Source organism: Cavia porcellus, unplaced genomic scaffold (genome assembly GCF_034190915.1).
Source record: "Cavia porcellus strain 051 isolate PalLab524CR breed Dunkin Hartley unplaced genomic scaffold, mCavPor4.1 scaffold_24, whole genome shotgun sequence".
Classification (NCBI taxonomy): Eukaryota; Metazoa; Chordata; class Mammalia; order Rodentia; family Caviidae; genus Cavia; species Cavia porcellus.
Window position 1 is genome coordinate 2,567,878 of NW_026947507.1, and position 22,453 is coordinate 2,590,330.

Genomic DNA, 22,453 nt, shown 5'->3' on the forward strand with positions numbered 1-22,453 from the left:
TGGATCAAAAAACAAGATCCAACAATAGTCTGTATACAGGAAACATGTCTGACTGAAAAGGAAACTCATAGACTAAAAGTTAAAAACTAAAAACCAATATTCCATGCAACAGAAATCCAGAAAAAAGTAGGGATAGTTATTCTGTTTGAAGACAATGTAAACTTCAAAACAAAAATGATCAAAAAGATAAAGAAGGTCACTACATACTTGTTAGTAGAAAAACTCAAGAAGAAAACTAACAATCATAAATACATATGTACCAAATATAGGAGCACTGAACTACATAAGGCAAATACTAATAGACAAGAAATACCAAATACACAAGGGCACAGTTATAACAGAGGACTTCAATACACCATTGTCGCAAAGAGATAGATCAACTGGACAAAAAGTTAGCAAAGAAATAACAGAACTGAATCAAGTTTATGAACAAATGTACTTAGTAGATGCTTACAGTGTACCACCCAACCATATCAGAATGCACATTCTTCTCAGCTGCACATGGGACATTCTCTAAAATAGGCCATATATTATCCCACAGAACATTCTTAAGTACATGCAAAGGGTTTGAAATTATCCCATGCATATTATCTGACCACAATGCAACGAAATTGGAAGTTAATGGCAAAAGCAACTATAAAACATACATAAACACAAGGAAATTAAATGACACCCTGCTAAACAACCAATGGGTTACAAATGAAAGAAATTAAACAAAACCTATAATTCAGTAAAAATGCAGATACAAAATACCAAAACCTGTAGGACACAGTGAAAGCAATTCTAAGAGGTAAATATATATTTAGCAATATATTGTCACATCAGGAAAACAGAATGAGTATAAATAAACAATCTATGTTACACCTCAAGCTTCTAGAAAAAGAAGACCAAGTCAAGCCCAAAGCTCATAGAAGGGTGGAAATTATACAGATCAAAGCAGAAATTAATGCAATTGAGACTAAGAAAACAATACACAAAATTCATAAATCAAAGAGCTGATTCTTTGAGATAATAAACAAAATTGATAAACTTCTAGCCAACCTTATCAAAAAAAGAAAGAAAAAACTCAAATTCATGCAGTAAGGAATTAAAAGGGGGAAATTACTACAGATCCTATGGAAATTCAGAAGATCATGAACACCTACTTTGAAAACCTTTGCTCACATAGGATGGAAAACACAGAGGAAATGGACAGATTTTTAGAAATATATGAACTACCAAAGCTGAATCAAGAAGATATAAAAATGAATAACCCAATATCAGCTACTGAAACTGAAAATATGATTAAGAACTTACCAACAAAGAAAAGCCTAGGTCTTAATGTATTTATAGCTGAATTCTATGAGAAATTTAGAGAATTAGTGTCAGTACTTCTCAAATGTTTGATGAAATTGAAAGGGAAGCAATTGTTCCTAACTCATTCTGGGAGGCAAGTATTATCCTGATACCAAAAGCAGAGAAAGACCCAATCTAAAAGGAGAACCATAGGCCCATCTCCCTAAGGAATATCAATGCAAAAATTCTCAATAAAAAATGGCAACTAGAATGCAGCAGATCATCGGGAAGATTATACATCATGACCAAGTGGTCATGCATGACCACTGCATCAAGAATGCAGAGATTGTTTAACATATACAAATCAATAAATGTACATCAACAGAGCCAAAGACAAAAATCACATGATCATCTTAATAGATGCAGAAAAAGCTTTTGATTAAAGTGCAATGCTTATGCATGATAAAAACCCTACAGAAACTTGGAGAAGCCATCTATAACAAACCAATAGCCAACATTACACTAAATGAACAAAAATTGAAAGCTTTCACTCTAAAATCAAGGATAAGACAAGGATGTCCACTATCACCACTCCTATTCAATACTGTTCTGGAAACATTAGTCAGAGCAATTAGAAAACAGAGAAATAAAAGGAATAAGGTTAAGAAAGAAAGAAGTTAAATTATCACTATTTGCAGATGACATGCAAAGAAGATCCCAAAAACTCCATCAAAAGACTACTAGAGTTAATAAGCAAATTTAGCTGTACAGCTGGATACAAAGTCAACACTCAGAAATGAATAGCTTTCCTGTACACAAACAACAAACTCATCGAGAAAGAAATTATGGAAATGATGTCTTTCACAATGGCATCCAAAAAATGAAATACTTAGGAATCAACTTAACAAAGGATGTAAAAGACCTATATGTTGAAAACTATAGTACTCTGAAAAAGGAGATTGAAGAGGACATCAGAAAATGGAAAGATATGTTCTTGGTTAGGAAGAATCAACATTATGAAAATGGCCATATTTCCAAAACTGTTATACAGATTTCATGCAATAACAATCAAAATGCCATTAACATACATTGTAGAGAAAACACTCCTAAAATTCATTGGGAAACAGAAAAGACCTACAATGCAATGACAATTTTGGGCAACAAAGGAAAGGCAGGAGGCATCATAATACCTCACTTGAAATTACACTATAAAACACAGTGATGTAATCAGCATGATACTGGCAAAAAATAACAAAAATGGACCTGAGGATCAATGGGACAGATTAGAAGATGCAGACACAACTACAAAGACATTCAGCCACCTTATCTTTGACAAAGGGACTAAACATTTTCACTGAAAGGAAGATAGCCTTTGTAATAAATGGTGTTGGAAAAATTGGCTTTCCACATGACAAAGATTGAAGCTAGATCCATTTTTATCACCATGCACTAAATTAAAGTCAAAGTGTACAAATATCTAAATATTAAAACAGAAACACTAAATCTACTGAAAGACAAGATAGGTACAAATCTTGAAGACATAGGCATAGTCAGAGAGTTCATGAACAAAACAACCTGCATAGAAGTACTTCCCAGAATCAACAACCAGAAAATCTTCTTATTAAAAAGTTTTCGTACTTTACAAGAAATTCTCAACAAAGTGAAAAGAAAACCCATGGAATACGAAAGAATTTTAGCCAGATGTCCCTTAGATAGAGGACTTATATCCAGAATATATAAAGAACTGAAAAATATCAAACCCCCAAATTCAAAGACCCAATCCAAAAATGAGCATCTGAAATGAACATGCATTTCTCACATGAAGAAATGCAAATGGCAAATAAATACACAAAGACATGCTCAATATCACTGGTCATTGGAAAAATGCAAATTAAAACAACATCGAGATTCCATCTCACTACAGAAAAAAATGGCTGTCATCAAGAAACCAACCAATACCAAATGCTGACGGGCTGCGGCAAAAAAGGAACAGTTCTCCACTGCTGGTGGGAGTACAGACTGGTGCAGCCTCTGGGCAAATCAGGATGGAGATGCCTCAAAAAACTAGGATTGGATCCAGCTATTCCCCTTCTGGGTATTTTCCCAGAAAATTGAAAATGTCATGCCATAGCAATGTAAGTGCACCCATGTGTTAGCATCATAGTTTGTAATAGCTAAATCTTGGAAATAACCAAAATGCCCATCAACCAACAAATAGATAAAAAAATTATGGTATTTTTGTACAATGGTATATTACTCAGATATAAAAAAGATAATCTTGAGGCTTTTATAGGTAAATGGAGGCAACTTGAGACCATACTCATAAGTGTAATAAATCAAACTCACATTTTTAAATATTGTGTTGTCTCTCTAGTATAAAAAATAATAAAAAATAAAAATCTGAAAGAATAATAAGATCCAAAATATATGGTAGATATTATAATAATGAAAAAAGAAAGAAAATGCTCAAAAGGATAGGGGAAAGGAAAAAAGGAAGAAAGGAAAAGTTTATATGTAGGTAAACATATAAATTTATGTATGTATATGTATGCTAGATAGATAATTATACTACTAATCTCTGTCAGTTCATCAAAAAGAACAGTTTGTGCTGTCATTGTTTGACTGATCGTTTTTATGCCTGGATTTTGTAACCTGAACAACTACTTCTAAGATAACTATATGCACTATATTAATTAGTGTTATTTCCCTACTTTTTTTTTTTGAAATGCAGTATCATTTCTATCCTTTTTTTCTGTTTTGCTTTTTAAAATTAGAGAAAGAGAGAGACAGAGACAGAGAGACAGAGAGAGAAAGAGAGAGAGAGAGAGAGAGAAAGGCCACCACAGAGAACTCTATTATCTGTGCAGCTGTGGGACTTTGCTCAGTACCTGGCAGGGCCCCGCCTAGTGTCCCCAAACAGTCCAGGACTGTTGAGTTGTCACTTGGGTCCCAGTTGGGCCCCGCCCAGCAACACTCAGGTAGCCAGGAGCCTCCCTGTGTGAGCTAAAGGCCACCACAGTGAACTCTATCTAGCTGTGCAGCTAGAACTTTGCTCGAAACCTGGTAGGGCCCTGTCCAGAGTCCCCAAACAGTCCTGAACCTTTGGGTCATTACTGGGGTCCCAGTTGGGCCATGCCCAGTGACCTCCAGGTAGCTGGGAGCTGCCACATGTGCAGTGACACGAGCTGAAGGCCTCCACAGTGAACTCCACTTGGCTGTACAACCTTAGTATGTTGCTCAGAACCCGGTGGAGCCCCATCCAGAGACCCTGAGAAGCCAGGAAGCTTTGGTGTGCCACCTGGCATGAGCCAAAGCCCTGTCCACTGTATTCCACATAGCATTCAGCTTTCATATGCCACTCAGAATTTGGGAGGGAGGGCCCTGCCCAGCCACTTCAAGCATCTGGGGAGCTTCTGCATATCCTTCAGTAGCCCCAAGCATCTCTTCACCCTGTTCGTCTCTGCATTGCTCTCGCAGCCCGAGGCTGCTCTCAGTCCCATGTTGTCGATGTCGCTCCCGGCCGGCAGGAAGGACACACGACAAAGTCTGGCAGTGGACAACCTTTTCTTTTATTTTTCTTTTCCGTACAGCCTGCCCTGGGATCGCTCCCAGCCGAAGCCTCCTTTGGTCCGCTCCCCGCGGCTCCTTCTGGGCTTTTACTTTCGGGCTTCTTCTTCCCCCCCAGGGGTGGCACCAGTATATATACGGATACAGTGTCCAATCATGTTAAAGTGAGCAAGGCAAGCTGATTGGCTAACATCATCAGTTGCCAGGCAGACTATATTGTTGAGCGGGTTGCTTACGCGGTAAGCAGGAAACTAACGTGCTCGATGGGAGGGGTAATCTACCTCAGGCTTTACTCTTTACTACAGGCCTCACGTCTGCCAAGTGAGGCGACCGGGCTCGGGGCTGCGGCTCCCAACACCATGTACAGTTGGCCCCTCCGGTTCTTGTACAGCCTCCTCCGTTCCACTCCGCTGCATCTGTTTCCTCTCACACTGCTGGGTGCAGGGCAGGGACAGAGCTGACTTCCCACTAATTGCCCCACCATGGTCCGAGGTTACTTAAATTTTGTGTCCCTCTCACAGGCCACTAGGACAGGCAGGAGGAGTGGTGCTGCTCCACTCAACTACACCACTGCCGTTGTGGTCCCTAACTTGTTTTTGCTAGAGGTTCTGGTCAGTCACTACGGCTCATAAAAACAACAACAAACAGCAACAACACAAAAACTTGTGGTGCTTCAGGGAGGGAACAGCTTTTCGGTCACTTGCCCTGTGAATGCCAGTGAAATTTGCTGCCAGGCTGCAAAATCCCATCTGGAGGGCAGCAAAAAAGAAGACGGGCCTCATGTTCCGAATTTACCCTGTGTGGCTTGAGTCTGTCATGCTCCTGCAGCCCATACATTTTTGGGAACTTCTCAGAATGGTAGCTCCTGCTCTGTGCACAGGCAGAGTTCTGACAGGCAGCCTTGTAGGCTGATTCATTGTTTTGTAAAGTCCTATGGCTGTTTTGTTTTCCTTTTCCTTTTTTGGTTTTAGGGTTTTGATTTTTGTTTTCCTTTTGACCTGCAGGTCTCTTATTTCATATTGATTTTGGCATCAGGATATATGTTCCTTCCTTGCTTCCAAATACCTGTGTTTTTAGATAATTTTGTCAGAATAACTCCAACATGCCTCCTCCTCTATTCAGCCACATTGAATTCCTCTCAACCTTTTCTCTTTATAAGTGAATTTTCTCAGATCTTTCATTATAGTAACACAAAACTGACTAATACAAAAGCCTAATCCTAGAAGTATTAATTTATCTTAAAAATAATATTATGGTTTCTGTTTTGTTTTTTAGTACTGGGAATTGATCCTAGTGCCTTGACACTGAGCTACAACTCCAGTCCCTTTTGTTTATTTTGAGACGGGGTCTTGCTATGTCATTAAATTGCCAAGGCCAGGATTGAATTTGTAGTCTTCTTGCCTCTGTCTGCTAGAGTGCAGGGATTATAGGCATACACCATCATACCCTTCTAAAACAGTGGGGTTTTTTTCTAGATTAATGCTTCATTTCTGTGGGAGAAAACTCCAGTGACTCTCTTTGAATGCAAAACAATTACTGTGACTTTGATTATTTGAAGACTCATTTCCTTATACTGATATGTAAAAAGCTGGCTAGGGTATTTCCTTCTCTTTTCAGCTGGCTCTAAGCATTGCAAATAAGGCTAGCTGAGGTGCTGGTAGGTAAGCTTTAAAGCCAACAGACAGTCTTGTTTCCTCCATAGTGTTCTCCGTACAGGATATGAGCACAGGGGGATGTTAGAGCCAATAACTCCAGGAATGTCAACTGGGTATGAGCCTCAAGATAAAGGGGCTATGACTTCCCAGAGCATAAGAATTTGCATATCAGAAACTGAAACAATTACCCTGTGTGGCTTGAGTTTGTCATGCTCCTGCAGCCCATACATTTTTGGGAACTTCTCAGAATGGTAGTTCCTGCTCTGTGCACAGGCAGAGTTCTCCCAAAACAATTCATTGCTACCTTAATTAGATTATGTACATTGATCCTTCTGCATATCTTTATCTCTGCAGTTTTCAGAGATGCCATTCTTGTACCTGGCCAGCCAGTTCAAGTTACTCATGTAATTCCTGCGATCCTCTCTGTCACTCATCCCTGAGCCACCCTCCTTCTTCACAAGATAATAAATTCTGGGAGAGACCTAGGATCAGGGCCTTTGTCTGTACATCCTCACGGGATTGGACTTAGGACCCCTTGGCTGCCCTTAACTTGGAATATGTCTTGGTGTCTTTACCCTCAGTGTGGGTTGCATTGGTGGTGGTAGATTGGGATTCTAATAATGTCTCAATGGGATTATAAATATAACTTTTTGGATTGTGAGGAAAACTAGAAAGAGGGTTACAATACTTGGATGACTGAAGTCAATATTTGGGATCACAATAATTTCCTTTGTCTCCTTACCTCTCATATATTTCCACTCATTATTTTTAAGAGAAAATATTATTTTAATTATTTCTCCAAATTATTTACTCCCTCTTGATTTCAACACACATTTGAACACATTAATGGACACATTCTGTTTTCATCTAGATAGATATAGGGGCAAATTAAACCTCATCACTAGGGCTGTGAAAGCTCCCTTAGGGAGGACAGTGTAGGGGAAAAGAGAGAGGCATTCAGTTCAAGAGGAAGTTCTAGCTCCCCTGATATCTGGGTAAGTGTGAGAAGAGTGACATGCCATGTACAAAGTTCACCTGGAGTTTATTTAATAGAAACTGAGAAGCCCCTTTGAACAATCATTGTAAGGAAGCAAGGATCAGAGCCCATGACTAGTGTACTTCACTCTCATTCATTCATTCATTCATTCTATAAAGATTTGTTCTGTATATCAGGCTCTCTTTTTGGAGCTGAGTTACCTCAGTGGACAAGACAAAGTCCCTGTGCTTGTGTAGTTCACATTCTAGAGGGAAGGGAGACAACGACCAGTAGGAAAATAATATGCAAAGTAGAGCTAAGGAGAAAAAGTGAAACTGGCAGGAAAGAAAAGAGACAGAGGAAGTGAAGGAGAAGTCCTGGGAGGAGACTGGTGCAAGGCAGTGTGTGGAATATGATTTTCAGTAAGAAGCCAAGCATGTGGAGTTGGGGAGCCAAGCAGGGTGACAGAGACAAGTTCACATAGGAGTGCGGGTAGAGCCCAGTGGGCCATTTCAACGGAAGGACTCAGCATGAATGCTGGGTGAGACAGAAGCCACTGAAAATCTTTGAAATATAAAGTTATCTCTTATGCTATTAAGGAATAGCTCTAGCTGCTAACTTGATAAAGATAGACTGTGCTTAGCATGGAGGACAGGAGGGCATGACAAAATGTTACAAGTGGGCTCAGGTGGTTAGGGAGAGGTCTTTTCCAGCCATGCTGACGTGCATGAGTGGTGCTATGGAAGACATGCAGAGCTGTCTCTCACCAAGCTGAAGGTCTAGAGCCAGGGATCTAGCTCAGCGGGGCAGCACCTGCCTGGTAAGCACAAGGTCATGAATTCTATCCCTAGTACAGCAATTTTTTTTCCTCCAAACTTAAAGTATACAAGGGAATAGTTATAATGCTGGACCAAGAAGGGCATATTTGTTTGCTGTGACGGGATGTAACAAATCATAACAAACTTGTTGGTTGGTTTATGCTGTCATCGTTCTGAAAGCTTGAGTCAAAATCAGAATATCTGACCAAAAGCTCTATGAAGTATGATTACTGGCTTCTTTCAACTTTCGGTGGTCCCAGCTGTAGCCTGTCTCGTGGCTGCTCCAGTCCAGTCTCTACCTCCATGTTCACATTATTTTCTCCTCTCTCCTTTTCTGTCTCTTATGAGGGTAACTGTCATAAAATTTAGGGTCCAATTCAATAATCTAGGGTGATTGCATCTCAGGATCTTAAGTTAGTGACATTTACAAAAATACTTTTTTCCAAATAAGGTTATAGTCACTGGTTTTGGAGTTGAGGACACATGCATATCTTTTGAATGGATCCCCAATCAGTCCCTAAATAGAGGGGATTACTTAGGAATGTGGACTATTTAGATGGTGGGCTACTTAAAATTAGACATGCCAGAGTGCAGTAATGGGTTGAGAGTTCAGCCATAGGAATGGGTGACAGAGGTAGATGGGGAATCTTGAAAGTGAAAAGACCAAAGGAGTGGAGGGACCAGCTACTGGAATAACCTTCATCATCAAGAAAGTATCATCAAGAAGGATAGAAAAAATCAGTGTTAGTGACAATAATCCTGGAGTTTAAATATTCCAGTAACAAGGAGGGCTGATGCATGTCACAGTAAGTGATATGAGTTTCCAAATTTGAGAGAACTAGGCAAGAGGAAAAAGACTGGATTTGCAAGGAGCAACAGGGACCGCGGAGCACACTTTTCCCATCTCTGAGCACAGAGATGAGAGCGTAAGGAAAACTCTGAGAAAACTGAAGAGAGCACAGTCCACAGGCAGAGCTCTATTTTAGGTAGTATAAGAAGGCAGAAAGGAGATCTGGAGTTAAAAACTGAGGACTTAATGCATTTTTCTCATGGGAAATGTGTTCCTGGAGGAAGGGTGAAAGAGTGTCGTGAATTTGGGGGATGGGCAACGGAGATAGGAGTTCAGGTCACAAGAAAATTGAGAATTGAGTGATGCCCTAGAGTCTACCTCCTATGATGGAAAATGCAGATAGGATGAAAGCAGAAATGCTGTGAACAGTTCTCTCTAAAATCATGCACTGTTTTGGATCAATGCAACCTTGTTTTAGTTCTACCAAGGATAGAGGAGCTCTTATCCTCCCCACTCAATCCTGAATCCAGCCTCTGCTCCACATTCTGGGAGCCAAGGACATCAGGGCACAGGGATCTGGTAGGAACTACAGCTCCTGAGCTTCCCAGAGGGCTGGAATTTGACATTGCCCCAGGAAAGAGCTAGATACCAGAAGTCATCAGATAAGATCCTGAAAGGGCCTCCTCTGGGTACCCTAAGAATTATGTAGGAGATTTTGAGGTGACCCAGGACAGAGGTTAAAAAAATAACCTTTACAAATTCTATTGACCAAGGGCGTAACTTGTAGCAAGAGATATACTAAATATTTTACATAAATCATCTTATTCAAACTTCACAGTAATCCTATGATTAGAGATCTTATTATTCCCATTTTACAGATGAAGACATTAAGACTTAGAGACTCTTTGGTGTCTACAAGCATGGAGTTTGGAATCAGACTGTTTAGATTTGAATTGACTTATGAATGTTTGGTATATCCACGCAGGATACTTGCTTTTCCTTCTTCCATCTGCAAAAATGAAAATAATTACAGAAAGTGTCTGGTTGGGTTGTTTTGAAGGTTAAATGAGCTTTGTCATAGGGCACTGAGAAAATTAATACAACATATACGCTTAGGAATCATTTCCCAAATCACACACCTAGTTGGTTTGACATGTTCTCATCTATTAGTTCTGCTGGGTTACAAATGCAATAAGCACTGGATGGAACCTCAGCTTCACCACCTTGAGCACAGCATAGCCCAACTCTTGGCAGGAACCAGGAACGTCACATGTATCCAGTGAACAGATGAATCACCATTAGACAATTATAAGCTCATAACTGCCTACTCTCTTACCTCTCAAAAGGGCATCCTACAGGGAGGAAGCAAAACTTGAGGCCAAGCCATTTGCCCGAGCCATTTGCCTACAGCTGGTTCTTTGCATCGCTCTGACTGTGGTTGACTCCAGATCCGTGGTTCTTTACCTCTGCTCAGGGACTTCTTCTCTTGATTGTCATTCATTGTTGTCAGTGTGGTGGCCAAGTTTAATTGTGTCTATCTGACTGGTTTCGTACCTGCTTAAGAGGGTTAGTAAAGCACACTTCTTGGTATGTCTGGGTAGGTCTTAGCACAATGAACACGGCAGCTATCTCTGGTCCCTCACCCCCTTCTCTAGCACAGTTCTGCTCTGCCTCCTATCCACCACAAACTAAGCATCTTTGTTCTGTCAGTCTTCCACCATGATGCACCTAGCTCTGAGTCAGCTGACCAGGGACCAAATCTTCTGAAACTGAGCCAAATTAAACCTGTCCTCCCTAAGTGTGGACAATGTTTCTCATTGTTCCAGAAATAAGACATATGATCAGCACAGTCAGTATGAGTCCATTTTAAACACCAATCAAGTGCTTACACATACAATCGAAGTAAATATGAGTTTAAATATTTAGCATAAATTCTCTACTCCTAATATTTCATGTCCCCTTTGATTAATTATCTTAACTTTTACAAGTGAAAAAAACCTCAACTTGAATTTACTTGGTCAAAATCAAGAATTTTTTGGCCTACAGAATTCATCAATGACACAGTCAACCTATAGTACAGACCAGATGAGCTGGTATAGAAGTACAAACAGGGACTGCAGGCTGTCAGATGCTCTCTAGCTGCAGCTCAAGCTGCAGGCTAAATTCTTTCATGTGGAAGGAAACCTGTCCACTGACAGCTCTTAAACTGTGCATCTTAGAAGAACTGTATTCATCTCTGGATTCCAAGTTCAAAATCCCTGGGAAGGGTCTTAAAGGTCCTGGATTGACTGATAACCAAGAGCAGCTTTCTATGAAGACACAGCACTTTCTGGATGGCCGTGAGAGAGGCAAAGAGCAAACAGATCCAGGATCTTGAACAAGCAATACAGAAGCCCATTGCCTCTCGCTTCCTTTCCTGTTTCCTGTTCATTGCCCTGGACATGGGGAACAAGGTTGCTGGCCTTTTTCCAACACCCACACAGGATAACAACCCCTTGATTTGTTTATTTATTTGGTCAACGTAAGTAGTGATTTGGGCCTGCTGTAGCAACCTGCTCCTCCTTTCCTTGAATCAAAAGTGCACATTTTTGCAGGGCGTCATCCTTCCCTGCTCTGTTGCTATTTTGACTTTGTTTAAACTTCTATTCATATGTAGTACAGCTTAACAACAGACACAGAATCCAGTTACCTTTGCCTCTTATGAAAGAGCATAAATTCTAGAACTATGAATTAGGATAAGAATCTCATCTTAACATTGTTAATGGAGGTTGCTAAGGGAAACATTTTGCGGCCCTACTTCCCAGTGTCGCTTAATTCAAACACATCGCACATACTCTTTCACACGCAGTACTATTCAGCAGGAATGCAGGGAGGGAACTGCAGTTAATGCCAGCGAGCGCTGCGGATGACTAAGAAGTCTAACCGTGCAGCTCCGGTTGTAATCTTTGACCATGCACTTGTTCCTTCTGATTTAAAATTCATATTCATTGTAATATAGTAACATCAATTACACTCACAACACTCTCATGGAAGCTCAGAAATAACATTTATATCAGTGTGAACGGAATAACATTTGGTGGGTCTTTCTTGGAAGAGAGAGTAACAAACTGATACAAGGGAATTAACCCTCACTGTCACCAGCCCTGGCACCAAGATAACAGCTGAAAATGAATTCCCCCCCCCACCATGTAGATGTTATTTAGAGCCCTCTGACTGCCACCACTTACCATGTTACGCCTCTTTTCCAGCCCTAATACCTTGGTCCCAAGGGCAGTTAGAGTCTGTGCACCTCTGAAAGCCTACTGTCCTACACCTCACTGGCAGTGGTCCTGTGAGATGTTCTGTCATGTGAAATGTGTATTTATGTATGTGTGTACATATATTTCAAAAACTTCAAAAATTCAAAAACTTGCTAAACCCAAGGAAGTAAACTTAAGTAGTAACAGTGTAAACAAAATTGCATTTCTGCAGAATAAACTCAGGAACATGCCACATGGAGAAATGATTATTTTCATTATGTCATTTCAATCTGAAATAAAGTATGGTTAAGTCAGAATGCACGATAGATTTTCTTGTGTTCATTCATTCATTTATTCACTCAGTAAATAGAAGTATTTATTAAACAACTGCTATGCATCAAAGTTTTTTTTTGTGCTGCTGGAAATCAGACCCAGGGCTTCCTATCCACTAGGGAAGTGCTTCACTACTGAGCTGTTCGCCCGGGTAAACAAAACAATTTTTAAAATCATTTAACTCATATTGAAATGAACTAAAGGTAGGTATAAAATACTACATGTATAAATTATCACCACTACTGCCAAAACTTTATCAGTGCTTAGGCACAATTTGTTATCTAGAGCAATAAACTTTAGCATCCTAAAAATCATTATTTAACGCAAGCCTTGTCTGTTCACATCCAAGTAAATACCAACATGCTAAGTGGGTTTGACTTCTCTTTAGCCCAGAATCTTTCCTGGGAATTTTCTATATTTTGGCACTTTGGTCGGGGCAGCCTCTTCTCAGCTGGGCCAGTCCACCAGCGTATTAATTAGACATGCAGTTATATCTGTGTCCCCACTCTGGGCTACTGAATCAGAATCTGTTTATACATTTTAACAAAATGATTTGTGCACATATTAAAATGTGAGGAGCAGAGCTGTGTGCGACACCTAGCTCTGGTGGAACAGCAGAGCCTTTCTTGGAATCCTGGGAAGGACACACTCACCCTGCTGAATTCCCATCTAATAGTTTGTGGTGTCCCAGTTACCTGCTAACCCTAGAGTCACTCTCTATGTAGTAACCAGGCAGCTGCTGTGGTGACTCAGGAAGCTTCTCATTACACCCACTTTTTTCAGCGTCTACACACCTGCTAACTCTGGATTTCCTACACCCTGTCTGGAGCGGGGTAAACTAGCATCAACCTGCACTTGTATCACAGCAGTAGTGCCACCCTGACGATGGAGGAACTCCCGAGTTACACTCCCCCTTCTGCCTGCCTCTGCCCACCTGATGTGGACCTCAAGAAGCTAATCACTCCTGTGCTTCTCTCCTGCTTGGTTTGGGCCCTCGGCCTGCCTATTTGGAGTCCCTGTCTGCCTTCCTGAGCAGCTGCAGAATGATTGGCTATGGCTTTGGCCCATTCACAAATCCAATTTTGAGAGCGAGGCAGGTGATGGCAAAGCAAGCGTCAGGCTGCCCTCAGCATGCTGCACATCCCTTCCGGGAACTTCTAATCTCGTGATCTTTTATCCTTTCCAGGCAGTCCCTGGCCAGCTTCCTCCTCCAAACTCGTATTAGTTTCTCCCCAAGGCTGTTACACACAGTACTGATAATTCCTGTGACCCACCCCCAGCATCCCTATAACACACTAAAAGAAGGTGTATTACAGGCGCTGGTCACACACGCTATCTGGCATGTGCCTGCCTTTATTTCTCTCCTACCAGGTATTTTATTTCGCTTTATTAATTCATGGGATACAGCAAGAGTGGAGAATTCCTCAGGTGTGCATTGAGTCTACTGGGCAGAGATTCAGGACAAGTCTTGCCAACAAGTAGTTATCTCAACACTGCTGCATACCCAGAATAAACTCAGCATGGTAACCAGTCCTTTAGCTGTGAAACCCATGAAGGTGTGAGTCTTGGAGTTGAAGCTCTTCTTACGTGGAATTTAAAGTAATGAGTGGCAAAAGGAAGGTCACCTGTCTCGCTGGCTATTTTGTACACTGTAAATAAGAGCTCTGTGGCATGCTTTTCATGTCATGTAACTCGTGGAAAATGGCAACATACACATGGTACATCAAGGTCACTTGCAGGTACCCCAAAAAAGCTGTTCTCAGTGAGGATAACCAACCATGAGCCTCTAGTCCCTTGAGTCTAGCTTGGTCACCTGGCAATTATGTCTCAGAGCATACTGCTGGGAAGTATTTGTCCTCTGCTATCATAAATGCCACCAAGTGCAGCCTCTACTTATCACATTCATCGCTTTCTCTTCCATTTTTCCATATTGTACTTTTCTTCCACTTCTTCTTCCTCTGTCTATGGCTACTGCTTATCCCCAGAATGGGATGCTCTTACAATAACAAAAGCTTCCTACTTTTAGAGTCTGGAACATGCACATAGATGGCAATGAGCCACATGCTTTGTAGGGGGCCACTGGCAATGTATGCTGTTCTGATGGAGGCACAGGGCATGTTCTTACTGAGGAGCTCTGTTGTCGTAGCCTCCTCTGAGGTTACGCCACAAGGTTGAGCTCACTGCAGTCATTGTCACCTTACCTAACACTTTTGGATAAGTAGAAAGTTTCTAACCCTACTTGTGGATACTTCCAGGACAAACACATTTTATAAAACTGTGAGTAGTCTTGGAATTTCCCCCACTGTATGTTAGAAGCACATGTAGCTATGTCATTGCATGGTCTGGAAATCTTTCTCCTCACCCACAGAACTAAAATTTCTAGAAAAGACTCTTTCTCTTTTTAACTTCAAAGAAATAGATTTCCAATATCCCCCAAATGCTGGGAGTATTTCTGTTTTACTTGTATGCATTTAACAATAAACTACCATTTGGCATTTCTCAAATGTAATAATTGTATGTACTTTTTTCAAAGAAAATGTCATTCTCAAGAAACTTCAACCTTAGCTTGACAAATGCTAACTTAAGAAATCAGTCTGTTTCATTTGAATGTTTCTTAGTTACAAATTGCCATTGCATAGTAGGTGTAACTTTATATATACATATATATGATATCAGTAGCTCATATGCATTACTATCACCATCTCAACAATGATAAAGTCATGGCCACTCTTGTTTTTATTTCATTTGTATCCCTACAATGTTATTATGAAGCAACTTTCAGGTACCACCTTTATTTTTTGTAAATATTTCAATATGTATTTTTAAAGAGTCTGGGCTATTTTGAAACAAAGACTAACTCATGCTTCCATTATCACATTTTAATCTTTCAATGTGCTGTAATTAAATATCTAGTCTATGCTAAAATTTACTAGAATGCCTCATGAATGTTTATCTGTATACTTGGTAAATAAGCCACTTTTTAAGTTTATCATTAAGTCATCCAGGCATCATGACACATACATATAAATCCAGCACTTAGTTGAGGTAAGAGGATCACAAGAGTTTGAGGCCTGCCTGGATTACACAGTGAGACCCTGGGAGGGGAGTTATCTTTAGAATAAAACCATTATAGCTTTTGAAAATAATTTTTAAGTTTGAAGATTATCACCTACCTGTTGGACCCAGAAAATCAGAGGCCCAAGCTTGAGAAACATTGCTGTGGAAGAAAAGTGTTAGCTTTCTGAATCCTGATCACAATTACTGGGTGGATAATTTTAGCCAATTGCCAAAGGCATACCTCGTCTGTAAACAGGGTTAGGACAGTCCTAACCCTCTGTAGGGCCATCAAATAAAACACAGGATGCTTAGTTAAATTTGCATGCCAGAAAAGCAAACACAGTTTTATAAGTGTGTACTTAGCAAAAGCCAAAGTTAACTGGGTCTTGTGTGTTTTATTTACTCAATCTCGTGATAGATGTCCCTGGGTATTGAGAGAATTCCATGGGGTAACTCACGTGAAGTGCTTATAGTAGCGCCTGACATATCCGGCTGTGTAATGCATGTCAGCTGCTCCACAAGTCATCTCCTGGGAGAACCAGGTGGGAGACCTGGCTCCCTCCCTGGACTCCCATCTGTTCTGTTTTGTTTGGGTACCATTCCCCAGGTGGGCGATAGCAATCTTCACCAAGCTCAAGTGGGAGCTGCAGTCAGTAATTAGCTCCTGCAGCTTTCCAAGTCTAGCTGAAGAATTGTGCAGGGTTTGGGCAGCCGGTGATGTTTCTGATAACAGAGATATTTCTGGCTTCTTAAAAATTGAGCTCTTTGGCAGCTCTAAGTCCGCACTCCACCTGGCATGGATCAGAGGAGCTGCGTAGCAGCTGCTCTCTTTATTGGGCCTGTACTTGCCAGTTTGCCATCTGGCCCATTCACCAGCTCAGATCACCTGCCTCGCCCAGTGCTCAGCACTGCTGCTGCCTCCTCTCCCCCTCTCTTCCTGTGCTGGCTCTTTGGCCCCAGAAAATGCTGTCTGGATGAGACTTGGACTCAAGAAAAGGGTTAGCTAGAAGGAAATGAGAATAAATGCCCCAAAGATAGCATCTTTATCGGCTCTGGTTCAAGAAAATTGTGAATTGAGTCGCCCATGATGCAGGAAAAGGGGAGGGAGAGTGGAGGAAGGTTCAGTACAAACAAAATGAAATCACACAAACCCCCCAAACGGTAGCGTGGGTGTGAATTTGGCAAGGATAAGAGGGGCTCAGGAAGAAGGTGGAGAAGTAGCTGAGAAACACAAATTAGGAGAGATTCTAGAGAATCAAGAAGATCAAGTAATAGAAAAAATGGGGGTGGGGATAGGAAGGGAGGGAGGGGGAGGAAGGGAGGGAAAGAAAAAAAGAGAGAATGACAGAGACCATTATAAACTAAATTTTGTTCTCAGTGAGTTAGCCTCTTTGTAAATATAATCACTTGATGAGGAGTTTTTGAGGAATTCCGATGGAAATGCAAACTGAGCACAGCCTTTAAAACGCAACTTCTTCCCGAAGACCAGTGGATGCTAGAGTAAGCTAGGTTTGGGAACTGACAGGTAGCAAATGGGATTGAGCTCAGAGCACATCAAGGCTTGTAGTCTGTGCAACTAGTATGATGTCCCCTTCCCCTGAGGATCCCAACCGCTGATAGAGAGCGCAGGCAGGCAAGAAACTTGCAGTGGCAGAACTCCAGGTGGTCACTGAAGGGTCCTCAGCCTGCTCCAACCCTGCTCATCTCCCATACCAGCAGCAGCTGACAGGTGACAGAGAGGAGTGACAGGGACCTGAAAATGCCTTCTGAAATGCCTCCTTCCTCCAAAATGGGTATGTAATCGCTGGAAAGCAGAAAGCCTGAGAATAGGAAATTTGTCACTTAATTCTAGTCTTGAGAAATGGTAAAACAACAAAGGTCTGCTTTCCTGCAGTAGTATGAAGTCAGCTGATACGGAGATGTAACAGGTTCAGGAGACTACCCTGCCAGGCTTGCTGCAGAATCCTCAGGGAACAGGTTGCCCTAGTCCCCAGCTCATCTAGATCCTCTCCAGTGACCAGCGGGTTTCCTTATCAGCAGGCGCTAGGTGTAGCAAGACCAGAAGCACAGAGCCTTAAAAAGAGAGATGAATTTCACTGTGTGTATGAATTTGGAATATCTCTGTTCATTAAGTTGTCAATACAGGTCTTTCTGTAAATGTTACAGATTTTTCTTATTGGGCTGTTGCATTTTTCTTTGTAAAATACCCCTAAGTTTTTTATTTTTTGTTCCTATTGAGAATAATAGTCTTCTCTGGAAATTTTCAAGTGATAATTCTACATTTGTGTGCTAAATCTGGACTCTGTGTCTTGCTGAGTTTTCTTGTTTATTGCAGAATCCATTTACAGATATTTGATTAAAGATTTTACATTTCTGTCCACATGTGAGATTTGCACATCAGTTTTTCTAGCTGTATTTTTTTCAGTATCAAATCGTGTTAAACCTGTGAAATGATCAGAAAGGTTTGACTTGCAATGCTTGGGAGATAGTTCAAACTACATTGGTGGTATCTCTTCTTGAAACTTTGCTAGAATATACTTTTCAAGCTGCCTGAGTAGCATTTTTATATTTGTATTTGCCAGAGTCTTTGTGAGTGTTTGTGTGTGTGCTTATACTGTATTCACAAATCAAACCCCAGGTCTGCGTAGTTTTCTCTGAGCATGGCCAGTATGCAACAGATTCTATTTTAATTTTTCATTTCTAAGTAGCTAGTAATTTCCATTACAATTTTACTTTTAACTGGAAAGGATTTAGTTTTTAAATTCCAATAGGATAATTCAAACTTTTTTTCTTTTATTGCAGTTTGCTCGGTGAGCATGGCCTACTTTTTTGGGTTTTTTTTTTTTTTTTTTTTGAACAGATATTTTAGCATTTGTTAAAATTTTATGTGTCACTACATAGCTAGTTTTAGGAATTTTCCATGTGAACTAAAAAGCATGTGTATCTGTACTACACCTATACAACATTTTTATTTCTGTAAGTTTCATTTATGACAAGTAATACATACTATATACATACTAGACTATGTATATTACTCAAATCCTGTGTATCTATTTTAGTGAAAAATACTTTAAAACCTCTGTAGGAGATCTAGAGATGGAGGCAGGGACAGAAAGGGGAAGGAACTAAGATGTGTTATATATGCATATCAGCTCCCACAAGGACTGTGGGAGCACATTAAATGTGTACTACTAAAAATATATAAATAAATAAAATGCCTCTAAAGAGGCATTGCAGGATTGCAGATTTATTTGTCTTTTTTGTATGTGTGCCAGGTCTTGCTTATGTAGCTCAGACAATTTGCTTACTACATTAAGATTTGTGTTATAATTTCCTGGGTAATCACATCTCTTTACAATGAAATATACTTCTTTGTTCTCTTCAATATGCTTCAATTTCATTGATATTATTGCTGTTACAGCCTCAGTTTGACCAATCTTTTCAGTCTCGTGTAATTACTGTATCTCTTGCAAGCAATAGTTGTATTATTTTACTATTTGTAGGTTTTCCCCCCATCTGAGAGTATTTAGCATGTGAATGTAATCCAGTTATTTTAACATAATTTCAACATATTTAATTTCTGAGAGCACAAATAAAATTTAACCAACTGATATCATAATTCTGCCCAGGGAACTATTCTATTACTATAATATATATAATAATGTTCATTACTGTCAGGATTCTCTCTCTGTCTCTCTCTCTCACATACACACACACACACACACACACACACACACACACACGCACGCACACTCACATACATACACACACTTTCTCTCTCATGTGTGTATCTCCCACCCATTCTCTTCCTTAGATAAATGTTACAATTTTTGGAGCTGCGCCCCCAGATTTCTCCCCTTTTCCACCTCCCATCTTTTTGTCTGTTTATCTGACTTCAGAGAATTTCTTAGCTCCATTATTTAGCACATTGTTCTTATCCTCTGTCTCTTCTATTAGTTCATCTACTGAAATTGTTAGTCCAATAATCATGACTTTTGTTTCAAAATCTTCTAGTTATAACTCATCAATCTTCTTTTTTTGCTTCTGGAATATGTGATCTTCTATTCTCTTTGAAGAAATTATTCATAATGTAATTTATTTGCATGCTTTCATCTTGTCCCACTGTTAACTCTGCTTTTTTAAAAATTTCTGTTCTTTTGCTGCTAAATGTTGGGGTCTTTCCTAAGTTTTCTTATCTAAAAGGTTATGAGGTTTTGGCTGTGGGAGCATATGTACTTTTGAGAGTTTCTCTTGACTATAAATATTATGTCTTTGACATTTCTCATCTCATGATGTAAAGAAGAGGCAGGGCATGTTGTGTTCAAGATGCTGAATTAGTCAGTAACAGGTATTCCTGGGACATGCACACTTTTTCTAGCTGTGAGATGCCCACAGGGGCCAACGTTCCCACTTTTACTGCTGTTCCATTGGACTTCCAGGAAGGAGTCCCACTCATCATTTTGTGGAATCCTAACCTCCTTCTCTTGTTTCTTCCATCTCCCATGAGCTGGGAACACCCTGAACCCACCATGGACAACATAGACATTCACTAGGAACAAAGATCGCTTCTCCCTATATTCAGGCTGTCTTTGTGTTATTAAATTTTATTCTTTCTTATTTCTAAATATAAATGTTTTAGTTTCATGCATCAAAATAGCTTATCAATTCCTGACTCATTTCTAGTATCATTTAATAAAATTAACTTCTTTCATGATCTAAGTGTCAGAAAGCCTCAAATTTTTATTGCATACATTAAAATATTTAAACTTTGAATTTTCTTAAAATTACCCACTTAAAAAACAAGAGTGCATTTTCCAATTTAAAGGGAGATGTTTCCCAGAATTATCCTGCACATCTCAATGTGTTCCACAAGGCTCATAATTAATAGTCAAAGCAGCACCTGCTCTAAATCTTAATTGCTTTCTTTCCCATGAAAACTGACGCTGGAGGTGTTGGTGAATTGATTTGTATTACATAATATGGCTGCAAACTCAGCTTTGGAATGCACAATGCAGAAAACATAAGACTGCTTTGGAATTTTTCCCAGGGAAAAATGTAATTACAATTGTTTCAAGTATTCAGGGCCAGTACTTGCTATTGACATGGCAGTGAATGGTTAGTACTGTCACTTACCATTTGGTGTTGTGCACATGTTAGGTGGTTATATGCATGCTCAAACATCCAAAGAGACTAAAGGGATAGCAAAATGCATCTGAAAGTGATAAAATTCCCAAAGTCCAGTAATTCAGATCCACATAAACTGTGTGCAAGTGACTATATGTCTGTGTTCACCCAAAGTTCATGTACTGAAATCCTAATCCATCATGTGATGTTTAGGAGATAGGGCCCTAGAAAGATAATTAGGTCATGATCATTGAGCCCTCAAATAGGACCAGTTCCGCTTAGAAGCTGGAGAGCCAGTTAGCTCTCTTTTCCACCATGTGAAGACATGGCAAGAAGACAACCTAGAAAAGAATCCTCCGAGAACTGAACTATGCTGCCCCCCAGCTCAGACTTCTGTCCTCCAGAACTGCGTGAAATAAGTTGCTGTGGTTCCTAAGTTGCCTAGAATACGGTACTTCATTAGAGCAGCTCAGACCCAGACACTGCCCACCTCCCCTCGCGTTCAACCTCATCATCACGCTGCTTTGTGTGCCCTCTGTGTGAGAGTGCTCAGTTCTTACCAACCTGCGGCCGACCTGGACTGTGGCTGTGGGCCCGTCATGCACCTCCCTGAACCTTGGCTTTCTCCTCCTACGTACCCTGTGCAGCGTCAGGCACGGCCACCTAGCACACCATCTGCCACTGCCTGGCCCTGGCACCAGCGCCAAGGTTAGGAACAAAAACTACTTCAAGATTTGTTTAAGAAAAAAACAAAAGGAAGAAAAAAAGTCACTTTTGTAAATTAATTTGTATTTTTAAAACAGCCTTCACTATTTTGTCTTTAAATAAGTAACATGTATTTGTTTCAGGAAAAGAAATTGTGAGACAGAATATAGCAGAGAAAGAAAATTTCCTGCATTGCTTTGGCTGCAGAAATCAATACTTAATCGGTTACATTTACATGACCCAGGGGAAGGCAAAACTTAAGAGAAGCATCAAATAAATTCTTTTGTAATGGGTGTTTTATTTGCTGGCTCAAATTTCATCTTATGAATTTACTCTAAAATAGGATTCAGGGATATCTCCTGTAATGCCCTTAACCATTCATTCAGCGAGTCTGGAGTTGTGCCTTATGGCTGTTTCTTGACTATGTTACATTTGAGTCAGGGCTGCCCCTTTTCTGAGTGCTGCAGTTGTTGTAGTCCAACTTGCCATCCTAGAGCAGGGACTCACCTGTCCTGTGATTGGTCCTCCATTCATGCATTTACCGGCCCTGGACTATGGAAATGCTCAGGTTCTGTGCCAATCAGGACAGGCCAGTCAAATATCTGACTGATCTTTACTATCATGGTGTTATAAATCTGTTCTCCAGAAGAAATAATTTTGAAGTATGGTTTCCTTTGGGGGATTAACTTATCACTTCCCTTCAAATTCTTGGAGGGAGGGGATGTGGGAAGTTAGAAGAAGAAGAGATAGCTCCCCTGGATGTTGAGGGAGAACTACAAGGGTCACTGGAAGCGTGCATTTCATTAAGTGTTTAAGTGAAGCAATCAGATTGAAACACAGGCCAAAGAAGTGCTGCGGATTTGATAGCACATAGGTCATTTCACATCTTGGCTCTTACTAGAATTGTTGTTCTG